Genomic DNA, 12,785 nt, shown 5'->3' with positions numbered 1-12,785 from the left:
TAGAGGACATTCCATCCATAAACAGCAGATTACACTTTCTTCTCAAGTGTGCACAGAACATTCTCCAGGATAGATCACATCTTGGATCACAAATCAAGCCTCATTAAATTTAAGAAAATTGAAATCATATCAAGCATCTTTTCTGACCACAACACTATGAGATTCGAAATGAATTACAGGGGAAAAAACACAAAAAACACAAACACATGGAGGCTAAACAATATGTTACTAAATAACCAAGAGATCACTGAAGAAATCAAAGAGAAAATCAAAAAATACCTAGAGACAAATGACGATGAAAACACGATGATCCAAAACCTATGGGATGCAGCAAAAGCAGTTTTAAGAGGGAAGTTTACAGCTATACAAGCCTACCTCAAGAAACAAGAAAAATCTCAAATAAACAATCTAACATTACACCTAAAGGAACTAGAGAAAGAAGAACAAACAAAACCCAAAGTTAGTAGAAGGAAAGAAATCATAAAGATCAGAGCAGAAATAAATGAAATAGAAACAAAGAAAACAATAGGAAAGATCAATAAAACTAAAAGCTGGTTCATTGAGAAGACAAACAAAATTGATAAACCATTAGCCAGACTCGTCAAGAAAAAGAGGGAGAGGACTCAAATCAATAAAATCAGAAATGAAAAAGGAGAAGTTACAACAGACACCGCAGAAATACAAAGCATCCTAAGAGACTAATACAAGCAACTCTATGCCAATAAAATGGACAACCTGGAAGAAATGGACAAATTTTTAGAAAGGTATGACCTTCCAAGACTGAACCAGGAAGAAACAGAAAATATGAACAGACCAATCACAAATAATGAAATTGAAACTGTGATTAAAAATCTTCCAACAAACAAAAGTCCAGGACCAGATGGCTTCACAGGTGAATTCTATCAAACATTTAGAGAAGAGCTAACACCCATCCTTCTCAAACTCTTCCAAGAAATTGTGGAGGAAGGAAAACTCCCAAACTCATTCTATGAGGCCACCATCACCCTGATACCAAAACCAGACAAAGATACTACAAAAAAAGAAAATTACAGAGCAATATCACTGATGAATATAGATGCAAAAATCCTCAACAAAATACTAGCAAACAGAATCCAAAAACACATTAAAAGGATCATACACCATGATCAAGTGGGATTTATCCCAGGGATGCAAGGATTCTTCAATATATGCAAATCAATCAATGTGATACACCATATTAACAAACTGAAGAATAAAAACCATATGATCTCTCAATAGATGCAGAAAAAGCTTTTGACAAAATTCAACACCCATTTATAATAAAAACTCTCCAGAAAGTGGGCATACAGGGAACCTACCTCAACATAATAAAGGCCATATATGACAAACCCACAGCAAACATCATTCTCAATGGTGAAAAAGTGAAAGCATTTCTTCTAAGATCAGGAACAAGACAAGGATGTCCACTCTCACCACTACTATTCAACATAGTTCTGGAAGTCCTAGCCACGGCAATCAGAGAAGAAAAAGAAATAAAAGGAGTACAAATTGGAAAAAAAGAAGTGAAACTGTCACTGTTTGCAGATGACAGGATACTATACATAGAGAATCCCAAAGATGCCACCACAAAACTACTAGAGCTAATCAATGAATTTGGTAAAGTAGCAGGATACAAAATTAATGCACAGAAATCTCTTGCATTCCTATACACTAATGATGAAAATCTGAAAGAGTAATTAAGGAAACGCTCCCATTTACCATTGCAACAAAAAGAATAAAATACCTAGGAATAAACCTACCTAAGGAGAGAAAAGAACTGTATGCAGAAAACTATAAGACACTGATGAAAGAAATTAAAGATGATAGCAACAGATGGAGAGATATACCATGTTCTTGGATTGGAAGAATCAATATTGTGCAAATGACTATACTACCCAAAGCAATCTACAGATTCAATGCAATCCCTATCAAATTACAAATGGCATTTTTTATGGAACTAGAACAAAAAATCTTAAAATTTGTATGGAGACACAAAAGACCCCGAATAGCCAAAGCAGTCTTGAGGAAAAAAAACGGAGCTGGAGGAATCAGACTCCCTGACTTCAGACTATACTACAAAGCTATAGTAATCAAGACAATATGGTACTGGCACCAAAACAGAAACATAGATCAATGGAACAAGATAGAAAGCCCAGAGATAAACCCACGCACCTATGGTCAACTAATCTATGACAAAGGAGGCAAAGATATACAATGGAGAAAAGACAGTCTCTTCAATAAGTGGTGCTGGGAAAACTGGACAGCTACATGTAAAAGAATGAAATTAGAACACTCCCTAACACCATACACAAAAATAAACTCAAAATGGATTAAAGAGCTAAATGTAAGACCAGACACTATAAAACTCTCAGAGGAAAACAAAGGAAGAACACTCTTTGACATAAATCACAGCAAGATCTTTTTTCATCCACCTCCTAGAGTAATGGAAATAAAAACAAAAATAAACAAATGGCACCTAATGAAACTTCAAAGCTTTTGCACAGCAAAGGAAACCATAAACAAGACGAAAAGACAACCCTCAGAATGGGAGAAAATATTTGCAAATGAATCAACGGACAAAGGATTAATCCCCAAAATATATAAACAGCTCATGCAGTTCAGTATTAAAAAAACAAACAACCCAATCCAAAAATGGGCAGAAGACCTAAATAGACATTTCTCCAAAGAAGACATACAGATGGCCAAGAAGCACATGGAAAGCTGCTCATCACTGATTATTAGAGAAATGCAAATCAAAACTATAATGCGGTATCACCTCACACCAGTTAGAATGGGCATCATCAGAAAATGTACAAACAACAAATGCTGGAGAGGGTGTGGAGAAAAGCAAACCCTCTTGCACTGTTGGTGGGAATGTAAATTGATACAGCCACTATGGAGAACAGTATGGAGGTTCCTTAAAAAACTAAAAATAGAATTACCATATGACCCAGCAATTCCACTACTGGCCATATACCCAGAGAAAACCATAATTCAAAAAGACACATGCACCCCAATGTTCACTGCAGCACTATTTACAATAGCCAGGTCATGGAAGCAACCTAAATGCCCATCGACAGAGGAATGCATAAAGAAGTTGTGGTACATATATACAATGGAATATTACTCAGCCATAAAAAGGAACGAAACTGGGTCATTTGTTGAGACGTGGATGGATTTAGAGACTGTCATACAGAGTGAAGTCAGAAAGAGAAAAACAAATATCGTATATTAACACATATATGTGGAACCTAGAGAAATGGTACAGATGAACCGGTTTGCAGGGCAGCAATTGAGACACAGATGTAGAGAACAAACATATGGACAACAAGGGGGGAAAGCCGCAGGGGGTGGGGGTGGTGGTGGGATGAATTGGGCGATTGGGATTGACATGTATACACTGATGTGTATAAAACTGATGACAAATAAGGACCTGCTGTATAAAAAAATAAATAAAATTCAAAAATAAAAAAAACAGATTACTGAAACACAAAACCACCAAAAAAAAAAAAAAACACTCTCAACAAAGTGGTTATAGAGGGAAAATAACTCAACATGATAAAAGCCATATATGACAAGCCCTCAGTTATCATCATACCTAAGGGTGAAAAGCTGGAAGCTTTTCCTCTAAGATCAGGAACAAGGCAAGTATGCCCACTTTGACTACCTATATTCAACACAGCACTGGATTTTCTAGACAGAGCAATAAGGCAAGAAAAATAAATAAAATGCATTCAAATTGAAAAGGAAAAAGGAAAATGATCAATTAAAAAAAAAGACATCTGCCAATTTTAGGAATGTTAAAACGTGGAAAAAGTATAAGCCTAGACACAGTAAAATACAGTAAATATCTTCTTCCTCTAAATTCCCTCAATACAGTGTTTGTATTTATATTTATTTTACTTATTTCTTAGGCTTTGTATTATGACAGTGTCTGTCAACCCCTATTAGATTATAGGCTTCCTGAAGACAAAATTTCCATGTTGCTCATCTATGATACAGTAGAAATCCCACTGTAGTTTGAGCAAAACAACAGACTGGAGTGTGTAAAGAAAGAAAGGAAATAGCACTAATAACACCTATCTCACATTTATTATCAGAATAAATTAGAGAATATACATTAAAATCAATGTGCAAAGTGGATCTTATTCAAATACAGGATTTTGGTATTTTAAAAGATATATTTACTAAAATTAAATGTCATGCTGCAAATCTGTCACTCTTCAATATCAGAAGCTACATTAGGGAATACAGGAAATTGTTCTCAAGGGAATTTCTACAGGAAATTACTGCCTGGTTCCAGAAGATCAAAGTTCCCTGATGGCCCTCCAGAGCATCCTAGGTCACCATCAGTGGGTGGTTCCCATGCCTGCTTCCAGACAGCAGGGTCTGTGACTTACTCCTGTTTGTAGCCCCAGGAGTCTCAAGAAGAACAAATCACAAGAATATCCAGGGAAGCATGTGCAATTTGAAAGTAAAACAGCATTTTGTCCATTTCTTTGTTCTAAAATTATATTACTTATTTTGAATTTTCAAATAACATAAAAGAAGGGTATATCCAAGTGGGACATGGATTGAGAAGCGGGGCAGTAGGAGGCACTTAGATGAAATGAATGGCTCTAAGACATAAAGACAACTTGGAGAGTTTATGTCTCTCCCTCCTCTACTGCCTGGACCAGTGTAGCATCCTCTTAACAGGCCTCCTCCCTCTACACGGCACCCTCCTGAACTCATGGTCCACACTTTGGGAAAAATAAAGTTCATCAGGCCGCTCCACTCCACCTTCCATAGCTCCCTATCAGCTTGAGAATAAAAATAACCTGTTCTCCCCCTGGCTCCCCAGGCCCACTTTATGAGCCCGACCCGATGCTCAGCGACAGTGATTGAAATTTCTCACACGTGCTTTAAGCTTTCAGGCTCTTGAGCCTTTGCTCAACCTTCTCCCAGCAGCGTCCCTTCCATCTCTCTCTATGAATTCTGAACAATCCTTTAAAAGCTCAGCTCAAAGTTTCCCAACTCCTGAAACCGGCCCATGAACCACAGGACTGGGTTAACAGCTCCCCCCTGAGTTCCTAGGAAAACATGTCCCCATATCTAACTCACCACATATTCTACTGAAATTTTAAAATGAAGCTTATCCTTTAAAAAAAGTCTCTTCCAGTAGACTGTGCCACGAAACCAAGAACTAAGTGTTTTCAACTTAATAGCTCATTTACTTAACATTTAACACAGTGCCACTCAGTAAATGCTTCAACTGAACCAAAATGTTGATCTTAATATTGGTTTTTAAGGAAATATTTCTTTCCATTTCTAAAAAACAAAAATGAGAGAGTTTTGGTTAGTTTTAGTTTTGTTTTGTTTGGGGGTTTTTTGTTTGTTTTTAGCAAAGTCTTAATAGCTAATGCTCAGGTGCACGGGTGTATTGATGAATACTGTACACTAGCAACACACACAGTATTTGAGCTAGTCAACTAAATGCTTTCAGATACATTTCCCAGACTTACCCTGTGCTGCTCTGTGTCATAGGCAACTGCATTTCCAGAGCAACCTTGCCCTCTGGCTTCTGGGAAGATTTGGCCAGTGGAGAGGCACTGATGGGTAACAGAAGGCAGAAGAGGGAGAAGCCGGAGAATTTCTCCTGACACATCCTCGGCAGAAGCTTTGTCTCACATAACCCCAGTCCCCTCCAGACAGCTCTGCTCTCTGCAGTCCCAGGTCCCACCACGCGGTCCCAGCCACGGCGCTAGCCCTCCCACACAGCCCTGGCTTCTGTACTCCCATAACACCAGCCTTTCTCATCTTCCTCCAGCCTTAATGGGATCACAGAGGCTTCCAGGAGTTGTTAATATCTGGTTTGTTTCACAGGCCCTTTTGGCTTCACACCAATTACCCCTGCATCCAGTTCCTGGATTAACTTTCCTCTTGAAAGACCTGCTGTGGTTACTATTTCCTGGATGGCTTCTGACTGATTCTGTTTTTAAATGTCATTTAAAAATTTGTATCAAACAATGTAACAAACACCTAAGCATACCAGAGCATAAAAACTTTTAATCTTGAAGAAAGCTTATTACATAAAAATATTATTCTGAATACAGTTACAGGGGCATGGGAGGAAAAGAAAGGAAACCATGCACTAAATTCCTAAAAGTAAAAATAAAGAATCTAGCATTTTCTTCATACCAAAGTGTTCCTCACTGGAATGAAGTCTTTCCTTAGCTGCAATGTTTGCTGAATTAAGTCAATCACTCATAATAAAAATGTCACTTTTTAAAAACTAATTTAGCAAAGGGGAAAACTGGAAGGATTATGGGAGTTGGAGTCACTGCAGGCCAAGACATCTGTTCGGAGGGAAAAAAATGTTAAAGACCTCCTGTCAGTGACATATTCAAATCCACAAAATTCAGTCCTCTTTCAAGACAAATCCAGTTAAAAGATATACCTTTAACCATTAATCTTATTACATAATTTTTTAAAAGATCATAAAATGTTAAAGTTGAAAAGAGTTGCTTAAACATAAAGAATAAGGGCACAATTTGTAAACAGTTCAGCGTTAACAACGGATTATCACAGGACTTCATGATTCCCCTTTCAAGTAATCGTTCACTGAAATTCCTTAAATAGAGCCAGTCTAACTCACCATCCAGAAAATATTTCAGGAAATGAAACACTTTAGAGCAGAGAACATTTATTACTTGTTTTTATTTTGTTAATAAACAATATTTCTTAATCACTGAATTAGTTTGTTCTTTATCTCCACAGAAAAACAGTATTACACAACAATCCCCAAACTAAAGCAAAGATCAACTTAAGGTTGCAGACTTTAGAAGAATGAGATCTGTAAAGAAAGAGGGGTCTGATGTTAAAAACAATAAGCATTTCCTGAGCAACTATGCACTGCCAAGCATTTTATGTAAATCACCTCATTTCACCTAAAACCCCAACAGGCACTATCACAGTGAGGAAATGGAAACCCAAGACGGTTCCATAATTGTTGCAGCAAACAGGAGAAGCAAAATTTGAGTTCAGTCTGGTCTGAATCTAGTGTCTGATTCTCCCTTGCTTTCTCTGGAACAACATTATCAAACTTTCACGCATTTTTAATATAAATAATACTTCTTGAATAAATATAAAGAGAGCTTGTAAGCATCTGCAATGTGCAAGCTCTGCAAATAAACAGATTACAAGGACCTACCTCAAAAAGTTTGTAGTAATTACCAATTAATAAACATTTCTCACTGATACAAAAACTCTAAAATGAGATCAGCATCTCTGAGCCACCATCCAACCTACACCCTTGGCTTTGTAAACGACTTAGCATTATATGCTGATAGAATAGCCTTGTCAGATCTTGGTTAATTATTCCTCCTAGTGGTCTGATGAATGTCTGAAAACTCAGTGAAATCTGAGTTATTATCCCAGTATTATCCCAGGCCCTTTGTGCAGACTTTGACATCTCCTCTCTAGTCGCTATGTGGTCCCCAACGTCCTCCATACTATTCCTCTTTTTAAAATGCCTGCTGCATTGAAGGAATACATTTCACATCACAACTCAGTACACATACACATGATATAGAACTACAACAAAAATGTACAGGTACTGGTAACCACATTTACACTCACTGTGCACAGTGCACTGCATATTTCCTAAGTTTTTTAAATGCTGGAAGCAACCCACTAAACGGACCTCACAAACCACTAACATGCAATTAGAACACCACTCTAGAACCTAACCCCATTAAGGAAGTGCCAACGTGACATGAGTGCTTTTCCTTCCTCTTCCTCTCCATACTGAAGGAGGAAAAAGTTCACGAGAAAAAGAAAAGGTATCACATGTCCCCAAAGGTTTTCCCTGAAGTATGATGGTTCCAGGGATTATTTGTATGACTGTACTTTAATTATTATGGTGAAATATAATAATTTTAATAAAAATTAAAATTTTTAACCATTTTTAATTGTAAAATTCAGTAGCACTGAGTACATTCACAATGTTGTACCACCATCACAATTCATTTTCAGAACTTTTTCACCATCCCAAACAGACACTCTATACCAATTAAAACAATAATTCCCTATTACCCTTCCCTGGCCCCTGGTACCCTATAATTGATTTTTATAACAACACTTTATAAACATATACAAAAGATGTGAAAACAATGAATCCCTATACATACATGACCCAGACTCAACAAATTAGCTAATTTAGTTACATTTATTCACCTGTCCCTAGCTTACTATCATTTTACCTCAACTTACTTAAAAAATACAAAAACCACAGACTCTTTTTTTTTACACAACCACAATGTCATCACAACTAACAATATTAATAAACCCTTGGTATCATTGAATATGGAAGTTTTATAAATCTAATTAACTATGAAAAATAATTGTTTCCACCAAATTTCATTGATCTTCTCAAGACAGCACTGATTTCTGAATAATGTCTTGTGTAACTATTTCATAAAAGATAATTAATATTCAAGACCAAAAATACTACAATGTTTCAACTGAAAGCTTTCTACAGAATTCTATAGTAGCCACTCATATTGCTAAGCCATCAAGGAGAGACTACATTGTTTTCCACAAAAAATCTAGAATGTTACTCAGTATGTCATAAGTGGAATGTTTTCTCAGCAAAACACCACAAAAGTAACCTAGTAAAACCTAATAGCATTATTTATTTTTTATAAGCAATCATTAGTAAATAGAAAAGCCTATTTATCTGGTGTTCTTTTTAAAAACGGACTACTAGATGAACTTAAAACTGGACTGCTTGTGTTTAACCTATCTTAATAGTGTTGCAGAAAGTGAAGATATGATTGTACCTAAAAATCTCTTTGGTGTTGTGAAAAAGTCAAACTAGAGTACTAAAGAGATACATGAATAAACTCTAACTTACAGACTATACTAGTTAATTGTTATTCCTATGAGGAATGACTTTGACTCACAGAGTTTGATATCATGAAATAACACTCATTTTCAAAATATAAGAGATTGGAAGACATAAAAGACAGAACAGGGACTCATTCGAATTTAACCTATAATTCGTCACAGCATACAACCACTAGTTAAAAAGAAATTACCAGCCTGTGGAATATAAACAACCAAAGCTCAAAATATGAAATACAAAGTCAAATGTAAACAAGAAAAAAAAAATGTCTTCAGCAGTTTCATACAGTGTCTTTTGTAATCCTCTATATTTTTACTAATGCAAAATATATCAGTTTAGAAAGTATAATCTTAAAGTTCTTTAAAGTTTGTGATCATAAGGAATTACCTCCAACATCAAAAGCAGCACTGCACAAATACCAATACAACATGATCTAACTGCACAAAAATTTGCTGCTGCTCAATTTCTGCATCACTTGAGTGTCCAAAGTAAATCAAGAAAATTAAAACATTTACGATGTTTAATAGGAAGCATATGTGTATATTTGGATAAAGTTGTGTCACTATCTTTACCCAATTTATTTTCAAAGTATTTGACTTGAAATCCCAGAACTTCGTGAAAGACAAGAAATGCCTGATTTGTTTTTAGTCTTTGTCTCTGTAACCTGAATAAACTCAAAAGCTACAAATATAACATATCACTATAACCAACATTCTAAAATGATGTCAAGTTCCAAAAATAAAAACTTCTGAATTGTCTTCATTATAAATTTTCGTAATTTTGCTATAATAAGTATGGATTAAAAATGCAGTCAGCTAATACATTCTACATAGTTATCACTACTCAATGAGGGAAAACTGAATAAAGAAAAAACTAGAAAATAACTTGCAAGGTGTACAAGTAATTCCACATTATAAAAGATTCTATTTCATGTCTTGACTATAAACAAAAAGAAGCAGAGAAAGGAAAATCTAGATCTAAATATTTTACAGAAGTTAGATTTCTCAATTCAGATAGCAATAGAGTGCTCTGATAGCTCTTATTCTAAATTATCAGAGGCCAATGAATTTATTTAACTTCTGAAAACTAAAGCATAAAGTTTCAACCACATACTTCATAACCAGTTTTTGGACTGAATTCCTAAAATATTCAGGTTTGCCATAAATTAACTGTCACCATGAACTCTTACCTTGGGAGACAGAAGTGTGTGTGTGTGTGTGTGTGTGTGTGTGTGTGTGTGTGTGTGTGTGTGTGTGTGTGTGTGTGTGTGTGTGTGTGTGTGTTGTGGCTGGAAATCTTTTTACCTTTATAAAGCAAGTCACTGACTTGATCTTTCCTTCTTACCTGCCATGAAGAAGGGAAAGCTGCCTAACCTGATGTGATGCAAAATTAACCACCAATTGAACAGGTGAAATTGTCACACTCTGACAATTTCTAACTGCAAAAAAAATTTCTCATTACTTTCAGTGTCCATGACTCTTCAACATGAAAAGTATGATCAACTTTTTTATGTCATCTGTACAACAAACAATTTCAAATTCCTTGCCAGATTCAATTCACTGTTCCGTCGCTTAGCAGTAACAATGAGTTGGGAACCCACTAAGATCTATGGACTGTACTCAGGGCTTTTTACAAACACTGCTCCTCTATTCCCCAGGATATACCCACAAGGCAGTCTTATCCCCATTTTACAGATAAGAAAACTAATTGTCAGAAGAGTTAAGTCACATGACCAAGAGTGAATTACTAAATGGTGGAGCCAGATTCTAACGTAGGTCCATCTGACTAACTTTAAGGTCTATTTGTTCTTCCCACAAATTCTAGAGTCTCATTTATACTAATCTTATTCATGGGTTAAAAAAACATCTCCCACTATTTTTTTCCAGAAATTTGAATTTAGGACTGGGAGAAGAGAATAAAGTCATTTCCAGGAATTATTTTTGCAAATCCAAGACACAATTTTCTCCAGATTCTTCTTATCCTAACTTCAGCAACAAAGACCCAATGCAGCCAAAAATAAAATAAAATTTTTAAAACATTTCAAAAAAATATGAATATTAAAAGTTCCATTATTGATTCAGCAAGACTTAAAGGTATGCATTAATCACCACAAAAGGTTTCCTACGTATGCATTAATCACCGCAAAAGGTTTCCTACAACAACACTGAAGATTCTAAACAGAGGAGAGATCCAAAAGTTGGAGTATTATATTGGTAAAAATATTGCCAAACAGCATCTCTGTTTATTAAGTATAAACACAACAATTTTCTAAGAATAAAATAACTATGTGGAGCTCAGAATTGCTTAGTTCTATTAGAATCCTTCATTCTAAATACCAAAATCAATCAGAAAATATATCTATCCATATGTTTTCTTTACTATCAGAGAATAATATTTTACAATTCTGTCTGACAATGTCATTAGTTCACCCTTACTCTTGAAATGTATTTTTAATGGGCATAGAGTACTAAGCTGGCAATTTTATCCCAGCACACTGAGATATCATCCCACTGTTTTCTGACTTCCATTTCTGCTCCTGAGCTGTCAGCATAACTGCCACAGCTAGTTTAAAGGTAGTCTGGGGCTTCCCCGGTGGCACAGTGGTTGAGAATCTGCCTGCCAATGCAGGGGACACGGGTTCGAGCCCTGGTCTGGGAAGATCCCACATGCCGCGGAGCAACTAGGCCCGTGAGCCACAACTACTGAGCCTGCGCGTCTGGAGCCTGTGCTCCGCAACGAGAGGCCGCGATAGTGAGAAGACCGCGCACTGCGATGAAGAGTGGCCCCCGCTTGCCGCAACTAGAGAAAGCCCTCGCACAAAAACAAAGACCCAACACAGCCAAAAACAAACAAATAAATAAATAAATAAACTCCAATCTCTTTAAAAAAAAAAAAAAAAAGGTAGTCTGCCTTTTGTTTGCTGCCAACTTTTAAGATGCTCTCTTCATTGCTGGTGCTCTCCATATCAATATGATGTGTCTAGATGTATACTGCTTTTTAGCTATTCTGCTTGTATTTCTCTGAACTTACTCAATTTATGAACTGGTGTTTTTCATCAGTTCTGGAAAATCCTCAGCTATTATATCTTCAAACAATGCCTCCTTTCCCATTATTTCTCCCTTCTACAATTAGAAAACTGTTGAAATACAGTTAAACCTTCTCATTCTGTGTTCTATAAATCTTAATCCCTTTCTTTTTACCCATTTCCTTGTCTTTCTGTGCTACATTCTGAATAATTTGTTCTCGCCTATGTCCAATTCATTAATTCTCTTTAGTTGTATTTAATCTACCATTAACCATACTCACTGAGTTTTTCATTATAGTTATTATTTTTTATTTCTAGAAGTTTTGTTCAGGTCTTTTTCAAATCTGCTAAATTTCTCATACCCTGCAGATATTTTCCACCTTTATATAAACATAATATACAGTTGTTTTATAATCGCTGTCTGATCATTCCAAAACCTGAAGTTTCTGAGGACCTACTTCTGTCAATTGTTTCTGCTACTTCTCACTCATGGTGCCTTGTTTCCTTGTGTGGTTGGTTATATTTTACTGTGGGCTAATTCTCTGGAAAATTATTTGTGGGAATTTCCTAGGACCTAAGATAAAAATGTATTCTACCTGAAAGGACTTTCATTTGCTTCTCCCAGGCACCTAGAACCACTTAAATTCACAACTTGAGGTGAGATTTGTACCACCCAGGTGACACTGAATATGAGCTGCAAATCAAGAGGAGGGAAGACCTCTGGTTATAACTTCTTAGGAACAGGTGTTTTTTCAGGTCCAAGATAACTATTTTTGCATCCTCCTGTGATCAAGAGCATGGTAAGGGTTTTAAACTTGATTTAACCATACTCTATAGACATAGCTCTTTGAAGTC

General features: G+C 36.1%; 1 protein-coding gene across 1 annotated transcript in view; it reads right to left on the bottom strand.

The window, feature by feature from the left end:
* TBC1D5 (TBC1 domain family member 5) overlaps positions 1-12,785 on the bottom strand; it is a 534,463-nt gene that overhangs the window by 503,329 nt on the left and 18,349 nt on the right. The gene's annotated exons all lie outside the window — the stretch shown is intronic.

Source organism: Balaenoptera acutorostrata, chromosome 4, assembly GCF_949987535.1.
Source record: "Balaenoptera acutorostrata chromosome 4, mBalAcu1.1, whole genome shotgun sequence".
NCBI lineage: Eukaryota > Metazoa > Chordata > Mammalia > Artiodactyla > Balaenopteridae > Balaenoptera > Balaenoptera acutorostrata.
Note: the sequence above shows the minus strand (reverse complement) of the source record. Positions and strands in the feature narration are given on the sequence as shown.